The 18881-nt window shown below is 47.5% G+C and overlaps 2 non-coding genes across 2 annotated transcripts; both read right to left on the bottom strand.

The window, feature by feature from the left end:
* Window positions 1-6525: 6525 nt before the first annotated feature.
* Window positions 6526-6710, bottom strand: LOC136573904 (U2 spliceosomal RNA). The gene has a single exon (XR_010786115.1). It is a non-coding gene; the product is annotated as a U2 spliceosomal RNA (small nuclear RNA).
* An 8285-nt stretch (window positions 6711-14995) lies between these two features.
* LOC136574021 (U2 spliceosomal RNA) lies at window positions 14996-15192 on the bottom strand. The gene has a single exon (XR_010786197.1). It is a non-coding gene; the product is annotated as a U2 spliceosomal RNA (small nuclear RNA).
* Window positions 15193-18881: the final 3689 nt, after the last annotated feature.

The following is an 18881-nucleotide window of genomic DNA, read 5'->3' as shown; positions in this document are numbered from 1 at the left end:
TCAAAATCTATCGATAAAACGGCCATCTTTCCTTTTCTAGACTTTGTGTCGCTGATCACGTCTTTAATAAGGTTTAGGTTCTCCCATATGCTCCTCCCAGGGACTCCGCAGACTTGGTTGGAGTGGATGATTTTCTGTATGACTGTTTTAAGTCTGCTCGCACATATCTTAGCCATAATCTTATAATCACAGTTTAAGAGGGTGATCGGTCTCCAGTTCTTTAGGTCAGCTTTGTCTCCTTTCTTGTACAGCAAGGAGACGTCACCCTTCTTCCATGTCCCTGGGAGGGCTTTAGAATTAAAAACCTCGGTAAAAAGGGAGAACAAATCATCTTTTAAAAGCCCATAAAAGGTGACATAAAACTCGATGGGTATACCATCCGGGCCAGGCACCTTACCTGGTTTAAAACTCTTAATCATCTCTAAAACCTCCTGCTCCGTGATTTTTCTTAATAAAAGCTTTTGGGAGGCAGGATCTAAAATATCGGTAATCTCCTTCAATGAGTCTTCCATAAAACTGTTATCAACATTCTTTGTATTAAAAAGATCCGCATAAAACTCATAAACCTTTTTTAAAATCCCCTGCACATCCCGAGTACCATGTAGCTCGTTAAGAGATTGCCTTCCTCTGGTCTTCTTGAAGAAATACCTGGAGCAGGTCTCGTTTTCCTCCAGGTGCTGGACTCTTGATCGGAAGATGATTTCCTTTCCCTTCTGCTCCAGGCATTTGGCAATCTCTTTCTTTATGTCTATGAGCTCTTTCTCCACATTAATACCATGGTCTCAGAATTTGTACAGGGTTTGCAGACGGATGTTCAGATTAGTATAAAAGGCGCGCTTCGCTTTGGCCTTGGAGATCCCAACATTTATGAAGAATTGCTTTATCTTAAGTTTCATTTTTTCCCACCAAACGCTGATGGGAATGCTGGGATCTCTCATCCGTCTGCAATCTCTATAAAAGGCAATAAAATCTGATAAAACCCGCGGATCTTGTAACAGGGACACGTTTAATTTCCAGGCTTTTCTACCGGTGCTTCTTTTTGTTTCACTTTTTACTTTAAAAAACAATAACTTATGGTCTGAAAACACATTAGTAAAAAGGTCACATTTAAAAGGCAGTACTTGATAAGAGCAAAGAATAAAATCTATCCTGGAGCTACAATTCACATTGCTCCAGGTAACGCCGGCCTCTTCTGGAAGGTGGAGGTTGCATTTTTTAAAAACATCAGTAAGTCTAAAATCCAACAGTAAATTTTTTAACATATTCGAGGTTTTATCATAATTGCGACTTACTGCGTTCGAGAACCGGCGTTCCCCTCTTAAAATACAGTTAAAATCTCCTGCTAAAACCAAAGGTTCGGCATCACTGATATAAAAGGGTAAAATCTCTAACATTCTTGCTCTTTCGTTTTTATCTGGAGAACCATAAAAGTTTAAAAACTGCCATTTCACACCGTTAATAAAAGCTTTAACCAATAAAATTCTGCCTGGTAAAATTTCGTTGATAAAATCAATAAAAACGTTCCCTTTAAAAAGAATGGCGACCCCTGCTGATCTGGACTCGTTTGATCCAGACCACACTGATGGGCCGTGTACCCAATCAGCTTCATACTTTTTATATTGTGCTCGATGCGGGATGCCACACTCCTGCAAAAAGAACACAGAAGCAGCGAAAATCGTCAGGTAATTAAAGAGGGCAGCCCTTCGCACTTGCGTTTCCAGACTCCGTACATTTAGTGTAATGCCAGATAGCTCAGCCATGGATGTTTGAGAGTATAGGGAGATGTTATCCTAGTCCTGGTTGCGCAACTCAGGACCCCTGCCATCCTATAACTCTCCGGCTAAGCCAGAGACATCGCTGGAACCGTCATACCCCCCCGCGTCCGAGTCCACGGTGTATAATGAGGACAACGGAGAGGTGCTCCCTTCGCTCAACTGACCCCCCACGGTACCTGAGGCTGGAATCTGCGAGATGTCCCACACAGACTCCATTGGTAGTACGCCCTCCCCGGGGGCCAGCAAGTCAGCCATCTCTTCCGCCTGATTCCCCTCCATAGGGGCGAGTACTTGGTCTTCAGCTTGCTTATCGGAGGTAACCCCCGAGTCCCCCACCTGGCAGGGTGGGGGAGGGGCATTGTGCGGTGGCCTCTCTGGGGGAATGCTAGGTTTCTCTGCATAAGCAGATACTCCCTGCTGCTCCCCCTGCACTACCTCCGAATATAGCTTCTGTACTGACCCTTTCCTCCTTTTCATGGCGGCTGTCGCTCCCCCAGGGTCCTCTGCCTCAGGCACCTTTTGAGCAGGCGCCACCTGAGGGCTTGGACCAGTTTCATCCGGCTTCCCAGATTCCTGGGAAGGTTTACCCGTCTGCCGATCACTCGCCCTTCTTTTGTGGCGCTTTTGCTCTTTTGGCGCGCTCTCTTCCGTTTCGGGGGGTCTGGTTGTGGTGTCCATCTCCTCGGGTTCCTCTCCTTGGGGGGGTACACTTGAGTCTGCTGGCCGCCTGGGCTGGCTCTGGCTGCGTCTGGGCTGCCCCTGCTGCTCCTGGTTCTGTGCTCTATGGGGACAAGAATTATAAAGATGACCAACTCTGCCGCAAAAATGACATTTCTTCCCCATTTGGCACTGGTTTGTCTCGTGGTCTGCACCCCCACACTTCTTACAGGTGCTACCACATTGCTCTTTGTGATGGCCGTATTTTTGACAAACCCTGCAGAAGTCAGGCATCCCCGCAAAGTAGAGGTCGCCACTCACATTACCCAATTTAAAACGTGGCGGCGGAAGTCTTATGTCCCCTGGGTAGCTGGGATCTCTTATGCACGTGACCTGGAAACGCCATTTTGATGTCCATATTCCTAACTCGTTCATAATCTTCCCAACACAACGAACTGATTTGAAGTACTCTTGTAGGAAGGATTGCACCTCTTCAACGTTCGTGTAAGGGGAATACATTTTAATCACTACGAGTTTGGGGACATCAAGGACGTGCTCGATTATCTGGACTCCCTCCAACCTGGGATCCTTCTTGGTTGGTAAAGCAGAAATCAGGTCACGGAAGATACCTTTCTGCGTAAATGTCACATCATACGTCCGTCTCTTAGGGTAGTCCTGAATCGCCAGAATTTCGTGTAATTGGACGTTGAAAACGCCCATGAGCACGTCCTTAACGACGTACGTCAGGCCACGTGCTTCCGCCGTATTCTCTGCTAGGATGACACGAACAGAGTTTAAAATCCGGGCATAAGCCGGTATGAAATCTGGGTTTTCACCCATGTTTTTAGCGCAATTTGCTCCACCAGTGTGTTGCAATTGCCCTCTCTTGGTCTGCGAACCAAAAGAGGCTAGGGGGATCGCTGCTCGTTACTCTAGGACTAGTCCCTCTCCCCAATAGCAGCATGCGGGTTAAGCCCACCGAGGTGGGCGATCCCGCAAGGCCGAGGAGAGGGGTGCCTGAGTACCTTCCGACTAAATCTCCTGTACCAAGTACACTTGATCTAGCCAAAAGGCCGAGAAGCGATAACCCGAAATAGGTTTCACCTGCAGCCCGGCCCGCCCAACTCCACTTCCAAGGCTTGAGGCAACACGCTCAGCCTGCACTCTGGGCGCACCCACAATGCACCCAGGGAGATGGAAGAGTTTTGCATAGCCCCGCCCCACGCCTTCTCAACCGCGCCCTCCCCCCCTCAGTCCTTCCTCTTGCACCGTGCTCACGCATCCTAGGCTTGTAGAGCCTGCTGCTGTTGCTGCTGCAGGACTCGTCACCTCCCTACCCAGGATGGTTAAGCCGGCGATGACACTAGAAGCAAGCACTAGTTTGTCTCTGAAGGTGCGTCGGCCGGTCGGTTGGAGGGATCTCTTCGGCCGGCCGCATTTCGAGTGGGGACGGATGGAAACTTTTTACCTGAAATGAGGGAAATTGGCTTCGGCCCCATAGGGCTTTATTGCCTTTCCCTGGGCCGGCATTAGTAGACCCTAGTAAGGAGAATAATAGAACGGCATGGTCATCCGAAGAACTTAAAAACATACAGCAGGCCTTTTTTTCCCGCCATACATACATAACTACAGATTTTATATTTTTTTTCATATATATATATATATGAAAAAAAATATATCACACACACACATATATATCACACACACACACACACAGACACACACACACACACACACACACAATCCTAAATCTATCTTTAATCTATATCTACAAAATCTATAATTCAGAAATAATCCATATCTATATTCTACGTAATTAATAAAGATAGATTAGATAGGATAGGATAGATAGACACATACATGCATACATACTGTATGCAAATGAGCCAGGTATTTGGAATGCTGATGATGTCACTCCCTTGTGATGTCATACATACATACTGTATGCAAATGAGCCAGGTGTTTGGAATGCTGATGATGTCACTCCCTTGTGATGTCATACATACATACTGTATGCAAATGAGCCAGCTGTTTGGAATGCTGATGATGTCACTCCCTTGTGATGTCATGAGCCAGGTGTATGGCAGGCTGATGTCACTCCATTGTGATGTCATCAATTTAGAAGCATAAATACCGGGCTTGGCAGCGATTTTAGTCAGTCTCTGCTGCAGCTGGGAGACGGGAGATGGTCTTTATCTCTACCAAGAAGCTGCAGAACTACCGGTAACTGCAAAACTACCGGTAACTGCAAAACTACCGGCAACTGCAAAACTACCGGCAACTGCAAAACTACCGGCAACTGCAAAACTACCGGCAACTGCAAAACTACCGGCAACTGCAAAACTACCGGCAACTGCAAAACTACCGGTAACTGCAGAACTACCGGTAACTGCAGAACTACCGGTAACTGCAAAACTACCGGCAACTGCAAAACTACCGGTAACTGCATCATTTTTATTTTATTCAATATAGGTTTTATTGGTTTCATGGAGGGGGGGAAAACTTTTGCCTTATCTCAAAGCAATGTAAAAATAACTTTGACAATGAAACTTAATAAATAAATTTCGAGTTGAACTATATCATGTTTGTCTGTGATATTTTATAAGGTCTACAAACAGGGGAAGGGGGGGGGGGGAGCGGTAAGGGAGGGTAGGTATCTATGACACGGGAGAAAGAGAAAATAAAACAAAAAGGGGGGGGGGGGGCGCTCCGGGATTGTTGTTTCTCTTTACGATTGTGGTTTAAACGTGTTACTCACATGTCCCTGTCTGTAACCACCTAGTAAATAGGGGTGAGCTCCGGGCATCTATCCATATCGCCCAGGTGTGATACAATTTATCATAGCCTGACGGCTCATCTAGAAGCCTCATTATCTCCCTACGCTCTATTTCGTGGATCAGTTATTTTTAGCGGAGTGCATTTTTAATGCAGCACACAAGGGGGAGACAGCGGCCTACCAAAATCTAGTTGGCTGCTGCTGTGGCTTTCTTTTTTTTAAAAAAAAGGTAGGTTCCGTTCTTCCACGGTGAGGAATAGGCAGGGAGGTTCCGTTTTTGCCAGCTGGGGAATGCTTATAGGCAAGGCCTTATCCCTGCTGGTGCATGTAACGTCAGACCACGTTTCAGACATGCAGCAGCGGCAGCGGCAGCAGCAGCATTCATTCAGTCAGTGGCTCACAAACGAGCTCCGTGCAAGTTTACATTAAACAGACACATTTCTTTCTTTACTGTATTGACTGCGGTCTTTAGCGAGCGGTTGAACTGTTTCTGTGTCCATGCATTGAATAAAGCAATACATCCTTTTAAAGTAGACGTCCGTTCGTTGGAGTTCTTTGCTCCCCGGGTGTTGCTCCATCTGTAAGCGTTGGCCTGGATCCTCATGGACGGAATACTGCCCATCCCACGTGGAGCGTGTATCTCAGCCCGTGTGGAGCGCTGCAGTTTAATGAGGTATTCCGTGCTGCATAGCAAGCCTCGGGCCTGTGTGATTGGGGGTCCACTGCTGTCTGTCCACTCTGAAGCGCACATCCGGGGCCGGCCGCTTTTCGACTGCCAGCGACTGCAGGTCACTCACACAGGCTGGTTGGAATGGCCTAGCATTATCCTGATCCGGAGGTGTAACTTGAAGCTGCGGGGCCCCAGTACAAAGTCTGGGACTGGGCCCCCAAACTATAAAGCTTCATTGATAGCATTGGTTTACAATGTGGGGAAGAGAGACTTTATGGGCCCCCTAGGGCTCCGGGCCCCAGGTGCGACCGCACCCCCAGCACATACACCCATGACCCGAATACGTGGAGCATACAGATGCAGGCTGCCAGGATACGCTGTGCCTGCCCGATGTTTCCAACTTGGCTATTAGCGCAGCGGTAGGTACGAACTATAGAGTGTGGCTGGCATATGAACTGGTGTGTGTTGTTTTGCTTCCAGTTGTACCTGTGCTGTGCACAGTGGATACAATGTTGCGAGCTCCACGGCAGCAGACGGGCTGAGTGTCAATCAAAGTGCTCGTTTGTTAGCAGCAGAAGCAGCCACAGCTGCGCTGCACCTCTTGCTCGTCAGTTTTGTTTTTCTGCTTTTGGAAACTGCTGTAGGAAAGGGGGTGCACCGGTCCTGGAGGTACTGCAATACCAGGTCAATGCGCGGAGTGGACAGAGCAAGCTCTTTTTCCAGCTCCCTGTTCTAAAAATCCATTTAATATATGGTCCCCAGATAGGGGACGTATCAGATATTAAACTGATAAGAACAGATTTTTTTTTTTTTTTTATAAACCAAAGGTTTTTATTTATTCACAACATAATAAATTCATCACATTAAACAACAGAAATACATTACAAGTCATGACAAATCAATTAATTGTATCCATTTTTTAACCTTCCATATTCCTTCTGCATCGACTCCATCTTTTCTTTTGTCCCATAAATAAATGAAGTATAATTTCCCCAACACCATTCGCACGCTGTCCCTCTCACTTACATCCTTCCTCTTGAACACATACACATTCCTTACATCCCACAACACTTCCTTCACACGCCATAAACAACCACAACAGTCTCTCTCTCACACTGCCTCTCACACCTAAACCAAACATAACTAACTCAAAGGACATGAAATTAACTCCTGCTATCTCCTTACATAACGGCCCAAGTCTCCGCAGCACATTTTGTGCATGGCTGCAGTTCCAAAATAAATGAACCACGTTCTCACATCCACCGCACCCCTCTCTCGGACATCTCTCACTCCTCACCAAGCCTCTCACACGCTGAAACTCTCGCACCGGTAACACACCATGCAGACTCTGCCATACAATCTCACTCTGCCTATTGCTCATCCCATCCATCCGCACTTTCTTCCACACTCTCTCCACATTCACTCTGCTAACAGAATTAAAGGAGATGTCCCGCGCCGAAACGGGTTTTTTTTTTTTTAAACCCCCCCCCCGTTCGGCGCGAGACAACCCCGATGCAGGGGTTAAAAAAACCACCCGCACAGCGCTTACCTGAATCCCGGCGCTCCGGTGACTTCTCTACTCACCGCTGAAGATGGCCTCTTCCTCCGTGGACCGCAGCTCTTCTGTGCGGTCCACTGCCGATTCCAGCCTCCTGATTGGCTGGAATCGGCACGTGACGGGGCGGAGCTACACGGAGCTACACGGAGCCCCATAGAGAACAGCAGAAGACCCGGACTGCGCAAGCGCGGCTAATTTGGCCATCGGAGGCCAAAAATTAGTCGGCACCATGGAGACCAGGACGCTAGCAACGGAGCAGGTAAGTAAAAAACTTTTTATAACTTCTGTATGGCTCATAATTAATGCACAATGTACATTACAAAGTGCATTATTATGGCCATACAGAAGTGTATAACCCCACTTGCTGCCTCGGGACATCTCCTTTAATATCAGACACCTCATCCTTACTCTCAATCATTCGTTTAACCATTCGCTTATTCTTAAGTACGTTCACTTCACAGCCATCCAACTCAAACTTCGCCACAAAACACACCGTCCATTCATACCACTTGGGGATCTGGAAAGCAACTGGTTTCCCCAAGTCGTATTCGCACCATTTCATACGTACAAACCATCTCCCTGCTAGATACCTCATCATGCACGCCCCTTTTGTGGTTTTTTGCAACATGCTTAGTAGGAAAACTACGCTGTTGCATCCAAAGTATGACTCTAAATTGGGAAAGCCCATCCCTCCTCTCTCCCAACTCTTGTACACTGCCTCCCTCCTCAGACGTTCCATTTTGGACCCCCAGAAGAACAGAAACATGACCCTGTTCAGCCTCCTCTGACCCATGTATCCCGGAGGGAAAACTAATGCCACGTATAAGAAAATGGGCAAAATTACGCTCTTTAATATTACGATTTTGCCTATCATAGTCAGGTTGCGTAATTTCCAAACATTTAACCGGTTCTCCACCTTCTGTCTTGCCTCCTCCCAGCTCTCTTCCCCCTGTAAATTGTTATTAAACCTAATGCCTAGAATTTTAATTGGCCCGGACACAATATTTAAACCTATATCTGCATTCACTCCAGTCTCACCAAACACCTTGCACTCACTTTTATCCCAGTTGACACGGAACGCAGACGCACCACAAAACACAGACACTAACAGCTTCACTCTCCTCACTGCACTCTCAGACTCACACATCACACACACATCATCCATATACGCACATACCTTTAGCTCTCTGCCGTCACTACCTGGGATGTGGATCCCCCTCACCATCTTATCCTGTCTTATCAGGCATAATAACAGCTCCATGGCGCAGATGAAAACCACGGCCGACAGCGGACACCAGACATCACGTTCACTCTCCTTCCAACCTTCCCATTCACTAACATACTACTATAAATCCTTTCATACAGGCTCCTCACTCTCTCTACAAACATACCCGGGAACCCCATGCGCACCAACACTCGGAACAAGAAACCATGCGACAACCTATCATACGCTTTTTCAAAATCCAAGCTCACCACATACACACTCTTCTTTCGCTCCTTACAATCACCCAGACAATCCCGCACCAGACACAGACTCTCATGCACTCTCCTACCAGGCACCGCACAGTACTGGTCCTCACTCACCACACTCTCCACTACCGCACGCATCCGATTTGCAATGATTTTAGCATAAATTTTATAGTCAGCATTAAGAAGCGTAATCGGGCGCCAATTTTTTAAATTTTTCAGATTGCCCTTTTTGGGGATTAAAACAACCAGTCCACCTCGCATACTTTCAGCTACATCCACATTCACCCACATGTACTGGCACACTTCACACACATCTTTCCCTATCACACTCCACAGCATACGATAATATTTAATCGGTAACCCATCCATACCAGGCGTTTTATTAGCGGCCATACTCTGGACCGCCTCCCACACTTCTTTAGCGGTGATGTCATGTGTGACGGACACTTGCTCCGCCTCCCCTAACTTGTTTTCAAGTGTAGTTAACACGTCATCCTCCAGGACTTCATCCCTCCATTTTACCTTATATAAGTCCTCATAGAAGGATGCTACCTCTTCGTACACCTCCTCCCCCCTCACCTCCCCTCCTGTCTCTCTCTCTATTACTTCGAAGGTAGGTTTTTTAGAAAACACTTTTTTAAAAAAGAACCGCGAACATGTCTCATCATGCAGCATCTTGTCCAATTTAGCGCGGTACATTATGCTCTTCCCTTTTTCCACTAGATAATTATTTATCTCTCTTCTGGTTTTCAAGATGTCTTCTTGCACATCTCTTCCGTTATCGCGCAATTTTATCAACAGGCTTAGTCTGTTGCCCAGCCTGACGTACTCTGCCTTCCTTTCCCTGGCTACTTTGTATCCTGCCGACTTGAAAAAGGTTTTAGTTTTCCCCTTTACCCAATCCCACCAATCTAAGACATTTACAAAGTCCCCCTTTCTATCCCTCCACTTCCTATACAGACTTTCATATTGTTTTTTTATGTCCTGTCTCTCTAGAAGTTTCAGATTTAGCTTCCAGACTCCCCTCCCCCACACAACACCGTTCCCTACCTCCACCCCACATAACAGACACTCATGATCTGAGAATAGCGCCATCTCTTGAACATAACTTGTGGCAGATAAACCCTCTGATAAAAAACAATAATCAGTTTTGGAGTGGACTCCACCCCTGTCCGCATGGTATGTATTAAGCTGAGGGGATATGCCACACGCCTGCTGGATATCCCTCAGGTGAAAATCAGAGCATAGTTCAAATAACATTTTGCAGACACGTCAAACGCTTTTTTTGAGAGGTCACAATTCATGTCCCCTATGAGGACGGTAGGTGTCCTTCCTTGCATGAAAAACTTTATTTTGTTGAATAGAGCGCTCCTCTCCTGCTTCTCCGCAGGTGCATACACATTAATAACACGGAATTGCGTACCTCTATATAATAACACCGCGGAGATGCATCTTCCAGCCTCAATTATTTCGCTACTCTGTAGCGCCAACTCTCTGGAGTTAATAAGTATACCGACTCCGTCGTTTTTGTTATATGTACTCCCCGACCACACAGCAGCACCATAAGGCCATTCTGACGGGCTGACATCAGTGTCTATACCACACTCCTGCAAGCAAAATAAATCAGCATTTTTCTGATGCAAAAAACTAAAAATTGCTGCCCTTCTGGCCTTTGATTTAAAAACGCGCACGTTCTGGGAACATATATTCAAAACCATAATTGTTATACCTTTGCAGAAAAATGTCTTAGTTCACCCAAAGACCTTTTAACAAATGTCATACACTTATATGTTTTTCACTTAAAGTGGCTAAACCACGAAATACACAGGATATATAAACACATGGTGGCTCATTTTATCAGTCCTCGCCACTCTCACCCGAGCACTCCAGGTCTTGCGCCAAAGTCTCGAAAGGGTTACTAACCTCCATGAGCGTCTCTTTACTTTTTGTGCATCTTCTTTTTTTGGCTGTGTTCTTTCCAGCCACCTCCACAAACTCCTCCTCACTGGAGTCATTCAGTCCACCACCTCCCCCCTCCCTCTTACTCAGGACTGTCTCAGGGGAGGAAAACTCCTCAATGTTCCCTGAGGGGTTAATGGGGCTGTCCACTTCCTTGATGATCTCCTCCAACTGTCTGATAACCCCAACCACCTGCTCTTCAGGAGTAGCACTCCCAACATGCGGCGTCTCAGGTACTTTTTGGGTATCCACCTTCCTCTTAATTTCCTCCTCTTTTCCTGCTTTAGCAGCCGCAGACACAGACGCAACTCTCATTGCCTTGGCTCTCACGGGAACAACATGTGTAATACTTTCAGCAGTTCCCTGCTCAGGCTGGACAGACACCTCTTTAGCTGCAACTGATGGCCGAGGTTCTGCAGCAGCCGCACCTGCAGACGTGCTCGCCTTGCTGGCTGCTGCTCCCTCCTCAGGGGGTCGCCGCCAGCCACCAAAACCACCGTTCGCCGGGCAATCTTTCACCACGTGCTCAGACGACCCACAAAGATCGCACCTCTTTGGCTTAGGGCAGTCGCCAGCATGGTGCCCAACACCCTTGCAGTTTCTGCACACAAGGCCTTTGGTACAGTCCGCTTTAATGTGACCAAACTGCTCGCAATTCCGGCAATAGGTCGGCTGTCCTGCATAATGTAAGTAGCCACAGTAGCCAGCAATGGAAAAATTGGCAGGGGGGTGCATCACTCCCCCGATACGACTTGGGTTCCTCTTCAGTCTCACCATGAATTTATATTTACAGTTAAATATTCCTAGGATATTCTTTTGTTTTTCACCACCTCGTACGTGGTCGCAATACTGCTCAAGGAAACTGAAAAGGAGGCCCACATCCGTGTAAGGGTTAAACACGTGCACAGTCACTAGCTTCTCCTGCAAGCCAAGCAGGGGGGTTATTTTAACCCCGTTAAGGAGCTCAGTGTCTCTCTGGGTTCGCAGCCATTCAAAAACATTTAGGCATGCCCCTTCATCACAAAAAGTGACATCATATTGCCCCTGACGGGGAAAGTCCTGGACACTATAAATCTCCTCCACAGGTACATCACCTTTCTCCAACAGTACGTCCCGGACGATGTAAACCAGGTTGTTCTTTAGGCTGCTCTTGGACTCCACCTCAAACCGGATCGTGTTCTTGATGCCGTACATCCTGCAAGGTAACTGTCGGTGTAACACCACAGAAAAAGTGATCCTTCTCACTGGGTGAACCCCAGCAAACCCACGGCCCACAGCTCAGACCAAGCTTTACACTTGATCTTTGCCAAAAGGCCGAGAAGCGATAACCCGAAATAGGTTTCACCTGCAGCCCGGCCCGCCCAACTCCACTTCCAAGGCTTGAGGCAACACGCTCAGCCTGCACTCTGGGCGCACCCACAATGCACCCAGGGAGATGGAAGAGTTTTGCATAGCCCCGCCCCACGCCTTCTCAACCGCGCCCTCCCCCCCTCAGTCCTTCCTCTTGCACCGTGCTCACGCATCCTAGGCTTGTAGAGCCTGCTGCTGCTGCTGCTGCAGGACTCGTCACCTCCCTACCCAGGATGGTTAAGCCGGCGATGACACTAGAAGCAAGCACTAGTTTGTCTCTGAAGGTGCGTCGGCCGGTCGGTTGGAGGGATCTCTTCGGCCGGCCGCATTTCGAGTGGGGACGGATGGAAACTTTTTACCTGAAATGAGGGAAATTGGCTTCGGCCCCATAGGGCTTTATTGCCTTTCCCTGGGCCGGCATTAGTAGACCCTAGTAAGGAGAGTAATAGAACGGCATGGTCATCCGAAGAACTTAAAAACATACAGCAGGCCTTTTTTCCCCGCCATACATACATAACTACAGATTTTATATTTTTTTTACATATATATATATATCACACACACACACACACACACACACACAATCTTAAATCTATCTTTAATCTATATCTACAAAATCTATAATTCAGAAATAATCCATATCTATAGTCTACGTAATTAATAAAGATAGATTAGATAGGATAGGATAGATAGACACATACATGCATACATACTGTATGCAAATAAGCCAGGTATTTGGAATGCTGATGATGTCACTCCCTTGTGATGTCATACATACATACTGTATGCAAATGAGCCAGGTGTTTGGAATGCTGATGATGTCACTCCCTTGTGATGTCATACATACATACTGTATGCAAATGAGCCAGCTGTTTGGAATGCTGATGATGTCACTCCCTTGTGATGTCATGAGCCAGGTGTATGGCAGGCTGATGTCACTCCATTGTGATGTCATCAATTTAGAAGCATAAATACCGGGCTTGGCAGCGATTTTAGTCAGTCTCTGCTGCAGCTGGGAGACGGGAGATGGTCTTTATCTCTACCAAGAAGCTGCAGAACTACCGGTAACTGCAAAACTACCGGCAACTGCAAAACTACCGGCAACTGCAAAACTACCGGCAACTGCATCATTTTTATTTTATTCAATATAGGTTTTATTGGTTTCATGGAGGGGGGGGAAACTTTTGCCTTATCTCAAAGCAATGTAAAAATAACTTTGACAATGAAACTTAATAAATAAATTTCGAGTTGAACTATATCATGTTTGTCTGTGATATTTTATAAGGTCTACAAACAGGGGAATGAGGGGAGGGTAAGAGGGGGAGCGGTAAGGGAGGGTAGGTATCTATGACACGGGAGAAAGAGAAAATAAAACAAAAAGGGGGGGGGGGCACTCCGGGATTGTTGTTTCTCTTTACGATTGTGGTTTAAACGTGTTACTCACATGTCCCTGTCTGTAACCACCTAGTAAATAGGGGTGAGCTCCGGGCATCTATCCATATCGCCCAGGTGTGATACAATTTATCATAGCCTGACGGCTCATCTAGAAGCCTCATTCTCTCCCTACGCTCTATTTCGTGGATCAGTTATTTTTAGCGGAGTGCATTTTTAATGCAGCACACAAGGGGGAGACAGCAGCCTACCAAAATCTAGTTGGCTGCTGCTGTGGCTTTCTTTTTTTAAAAAAAAAGGTAGGTTCCGTTCTTCCACGGTGAGGAAGAGGCAGGGAGGTTCCGTTTTTGCCAGCTGGGGAATGCTTATAGGCAAGGCCTTCCCCCTGCTGGTGCATGTAACGTCAGACCACGTTTCAGACATGCAGCAGCGGCAGCGGCAGCAGCAGCATTCATTCAGTCAGTGGCTCACAAACGAGCTCCGTGCAAGTTTACATTAAACAGACACATTTCTTTCTTTACTGTATTGACTGCGGTCTTTAGCGAGCGGTTGAACTGTTTCTGTGTCCATGCATTGAATAAAGCAATACATCCTTTTAAAGTAGACGTCCGTTCGTTGGAGTTCTTTGCTCCCCGGGTGTTGCTCCATCTGTAAGCGTTGGCCTGGATCCTCATGGACGGAATACTGCCCATCCCACGTGGAGCGTGTATCTCAGCCCGCGTGGAGCGCTGCAGTCCAATGAGGTATTCCGTGCTGCATAGCAAGCCTCGGGCCTGTGTGATTTGGGGGTCCACTGCTGTCTGTCCACTCTGAAGCGCACATCCGGGGCCGGCCGCTTTTCGACTGCCAGCGACTGCAGGTCACTCACACAGGCTGGTTGGAATGGCCTAGCATTATCCTGATCCGGAGGTGTAACTTGAAGCTGCGGGGCCCCAGTACAAAGTCTGGGACTGGGCCCCCAAACTATAAAGCTTCATTGATAGCATTGGTTTACAATGTGAGGAAGAGAGACTTTATGGGCCCCCTAGGGCTCCGGGCCCCAGGTGCGACCGCACCCCCAGCACATACACCCATGACCCGAATACGTGGAGCATACAGATGCAGGCTGCCAGGATACGCTGTGCCTGCCCGATGTTTCCAACTTGGCTATTAGCGCAGCGGTAGGTACGAACTATAGAGTGCGGCTGGCATATGAACTGGTGTGTGTTGTTTTGCTTCCAGTTGTACCTGTGCTGTGCACAGTGGATACAATGTTGCGAGCTCCACGGCAGCAGACGGGCTGAGTGTCAATCAAAGTGCTCGTTTGTTAGCAGCAGCAGCCGCCACAGCTGCGCTGCACCTCTTGCTCGCCAGTTTTGTTTTTCTGCTTTTGGAAACTGCTGTAGGAAAGGGGGTGCACCGGTCCTGGAGGTACTGCAATACCAGGTCAATGCGCGGAGTGGACAGAGCAAGCTCTTTTTCCAGCTCCCTGTTCTAAAAATCCATTTAATATATGGTCCCCAGATAGGGGACGTATCAGATATTAAACTGATAAGAACAGATTTTTTTTATTTTTTTTTAAGTTGACTACCCCTTACAAAGGGGTGACTTTTTATTCATATCAAAACAGATTTACAAGAAATATTCTGAAGAACATTATAAATACAAACACAATATTTCAACACTATTTAAAATATGAAATAATTACATTCACATAAAATGGGCACTTGGTGGCATCAAATTATGGAACTCCATTCGCTTAAAAACCACTTTCTGGATAAAATGGGAAAATTTTTCCGGTCTATTAGATAATACTGGTATAACTCATTAAGAAAAATGGATAAAACCTCATTCACAGATAAAAACTCGTGTTTGAATAATAAAATATTCCTGGCCTTCCACAGAGCTGCTTTAGTACAGTTTATCATCTTCCATGCCATGATATTTTGAGTCCGTGTTGGGCATTCCAGACCACCGTACATCACTATATTCTACCTCCCCCGCTGCATTGTCCTATGATGGCTTGCAGTTCTCCCACACCCCCAGATCGGATGACAGACGCGGTGGAGGAGTAGGCATCATCCTCTCCCCAAACTGTACCTTCCAGGTCATTCCCGCAGCTCCCTCGCTTACCTTTCACTCCTTCGAAGTCCACACCCTGCGACTCTTCCGCCCACTGCCTCTGCGTGTCGCAGTTATTTACCGCCCCCCAGGTCCTACCCGCCTGTTCCTAGACCACTTTGCTGCCTGGCTCCCCCACTTCCTATCCTGTGAAATCCCAACCCTCATCTTTGGTGATTTCAACATTCCTACTAACGACTCTAGCTCCTCATCTGCCTCCCGGCTCTTAACACTTACCTCCTCCCTTGGCCTATCGCTAATCTCTGACTCCCCCACTCATAGAGATGGTAACACTCTCGATTTAGTTTTCCTCCGTCTCTGCTCTGCTTCTCACTTTACTAACTCCCCACTTCCACTCTCGGATCACAACCTTCTCTCTTTCTCCATCAGGCACCCTAGCATCTCTCCTGACCCTCCTATCTATCGCACCTCTAGGAACCTCCAGTCTGTCCGCACTAAACAGTTTGCTGAAACTATTCAGTCCTCCCTATCGCCCATCTCTCGCCTCCCCTGCCCTAACCTGGCAGCCGAATACTACCACACCACCCTCAGCCGTGCCCTGGATGAAGTGGCACCGCCCGTGACGCGAGCTGTCAAACGCAGACCACGGCAACCCTGGCTCACGTCCCAAACGCGCTTCATCCGGCGGTGCTCTAGGTGCGCCGAGCGGCTGTGGAGAAAGTCAAAGCTGCCAGCTGACTTCCTCCACTTCAAATTCATGCTTAAAATGTATAACCTAGCCCTTCACCATGCCAAACAAGTCTATTTCACCTCCCTTGTCTCCTCACTATCCCACAACCCCAAACAACTCTTTGAGACCTTTCACTCCCTCCTCAGCCCCAAGGAACAGGCCCCTGCGACAGACCTGACTGCTGGAGAACTAGCTGCCTATTTCAAAGAAAAAATCGACCACATTCGAAAAGAAATCTCTGAAAGCTGCATGGTTAGCCCTGATCCCAGCTCCATCAGCACTGCACCCAGCACCTACTCACTATCTACGCTAGAACCAACGACAGAGGAAGAAGTCTCCAGGCTCCTTTCCACTGCCCGCCCTACCACCTGCGCCAGCGACCCTCTCCCCTCTCACCTCCTCCGCTCCCTTTCCCCAGCTCTCATTACTCACCTTACCACAATCTGCAACCTCTCCCTAACCTCTGGCACTTTTCCCTCCTTATTCAAACACTCCATTATATCCCCTCTGCTTAAAAAACCAACTCTGGACCCGACTAATGCTGCTAACTACCGACCCGTCTCAAACCTCCCCTTTATCTCCAAATTACTGGAACGCCTGGTCTACTCTCGGCTTACTCGCTTTCTCTCTGACAACTCACTCCTCGACCCCCTCCAGTCTGGTTTCCGCTCTCTACACTCGACCGAAACTGCCCTTACAAAAGTAACAAATGACCTGATGACTGCAAAGTCGAGAGGTGATTACTCCCTACTAATCCTCCTTGACCTGTCTGCTGCATTTGACACTGTCGACCATAATCTCCTTCTCACTATGCTCCACTCTATTGGCCTAAAGGATACTGCTCTCTCCTGGTTCTCCTCCTACCTCTCTGACCGCTCTTTCAGTGTTTCCTTTGCTGGTTCTATCTCTGCTCCACTTCCTCTCGCTGTCGGGGTACCCCAGGGCTCGGTCCTTGGTCCCCTTCTTTTCTCTATCTATACTGCCCCAATTGGACAAACAATCCACAGATTCGGCCTCCAATACCATCTCTATGCTGACGACACCCAACTATACACCTCCTCTCGTGAGATCTCTGGACCATTCCTCCAAAATATCACCGACTGTCTGTCCGCTGTCTCTAACACTATGTCCTCCCTTTTTCTCAAACTAAACCTCTCTAAAACTGACCTCCTTGTCTTTCCACCTTCTAACCGACCTCCCCTCAACATCTCCATTCCAGTGTCTGGCACCATCATAACCCCCCGACGGCATGCCCGATGCCTTGGGGTCACACTGGACTCTGACCTCTCCTTTACCCCCCATATCCAATCTCTGGCCCAAACATGCCACATGCACCTCAGAAATATTGCTAAAATACGTCCGTTCCTAACCACGGACACGCTAAAGACGCTCGTGGTTGCGCTCATCCACTCCCGGCTTGACTACTGCAACTCGCTACTCACTGGCCTCCCCCGCACTAGACTCGCTCCGCTCCAATCCATACTAAATGCAGCAGCTAGACTCATTTTTCTATCCAGTCGTTATTCAGACGCCTCTGCATTATGCCAGTCGCTGCATTGGCTGCCCATCCACTGCAGAACTAAATTTAAACTCCTCTGCCTCACTCACAAAGCTCTGCATGGCGCTGCGCCACCATACATCACCTCCCTACTTTCAGTATACCACCCAGCGCGCTCACTCCGATCGGCTAACACACTCAGACTAAACACCCCTGTAATACGAACCTCACATGCTCGCCTACAGGACTTCACCAGAGCAGCACCCATCCTCTGGAACGCTCTACCCCAAGGCATCCGGACAATTCCCGATGCACGAAATTTCAGACGTGCCTTAAAAACGCACCTCTTTAGGGAAGCATACCAAATCTCCTGACCTAGTCCCTCGCCCCTCCCTATGGTGCTCCACCCTGTTTGCCTTCTGATAAATGATCTGTACATAAAATTTCCTATTGCCTATGTTCCCCAACCCCTGCACCTCCTGTACCACCCCCAACCCATTTGTGTCTAACCCAATGTACCTTATATTGTAATTGTTGTATTGTTTTGCATTTATCCATGCCTGAAAGCGCTGCGGAATAAGTTGGCGCTATACAAATAAAGATTATTATTATTATTATATTGAGGCTTAGTTGCTTTACTCCAGTTATCCTTGTCATCAGAGGTGTTATCTTCTTCCATATTTCTTTAGCGAAGTTGCAGGTCCACATCAGATGGGTCGTCGTTTCGTCATCTCCACATCTTTGTCTTGGGCAGGCGGCTGAGTTGGTCAAGCCTCTCCGGTGCTGGAATGCCCGGCATGGAAGACACTGATGTACGCAGCTCCAGGCCAGGTCTTTCTGTGAATTAAAAAGATAGTTGCTGTTAATAATTTGCCAAATCTTTTTGCTTTGTTGCTCATTAAAATTGCTCACCGTCTCTGTTAGGGAGTTTTCTTTAATATTCTTGAGCAATTTTTTACTATCTTTTAAAATTTGTACGTTTTTC

The sequence above is a fragment of the Eleutherodactylus coqui genome, chromosome 7 (assembly GCF_035609145.1).
Source record: "Eleutherodactylus coqui strain aEleCoq1 chromosome 7, aEleCoq1.hap1, whole genome shotgun sequence".
Classification (NCBI taxonomy): domain Eukaryota; kingdom Metazoa; phylum Chordata; class Amphibia; order Anura; family Eleutherodactylidae; genus Eleutherodactylus; species Eleutherodactylus coqui.
The sequence above is the reverse complement of the archived record's forward strand: the minus strand, read 5'-3'. Positions and strand labels throughout refer to the sequence as shown.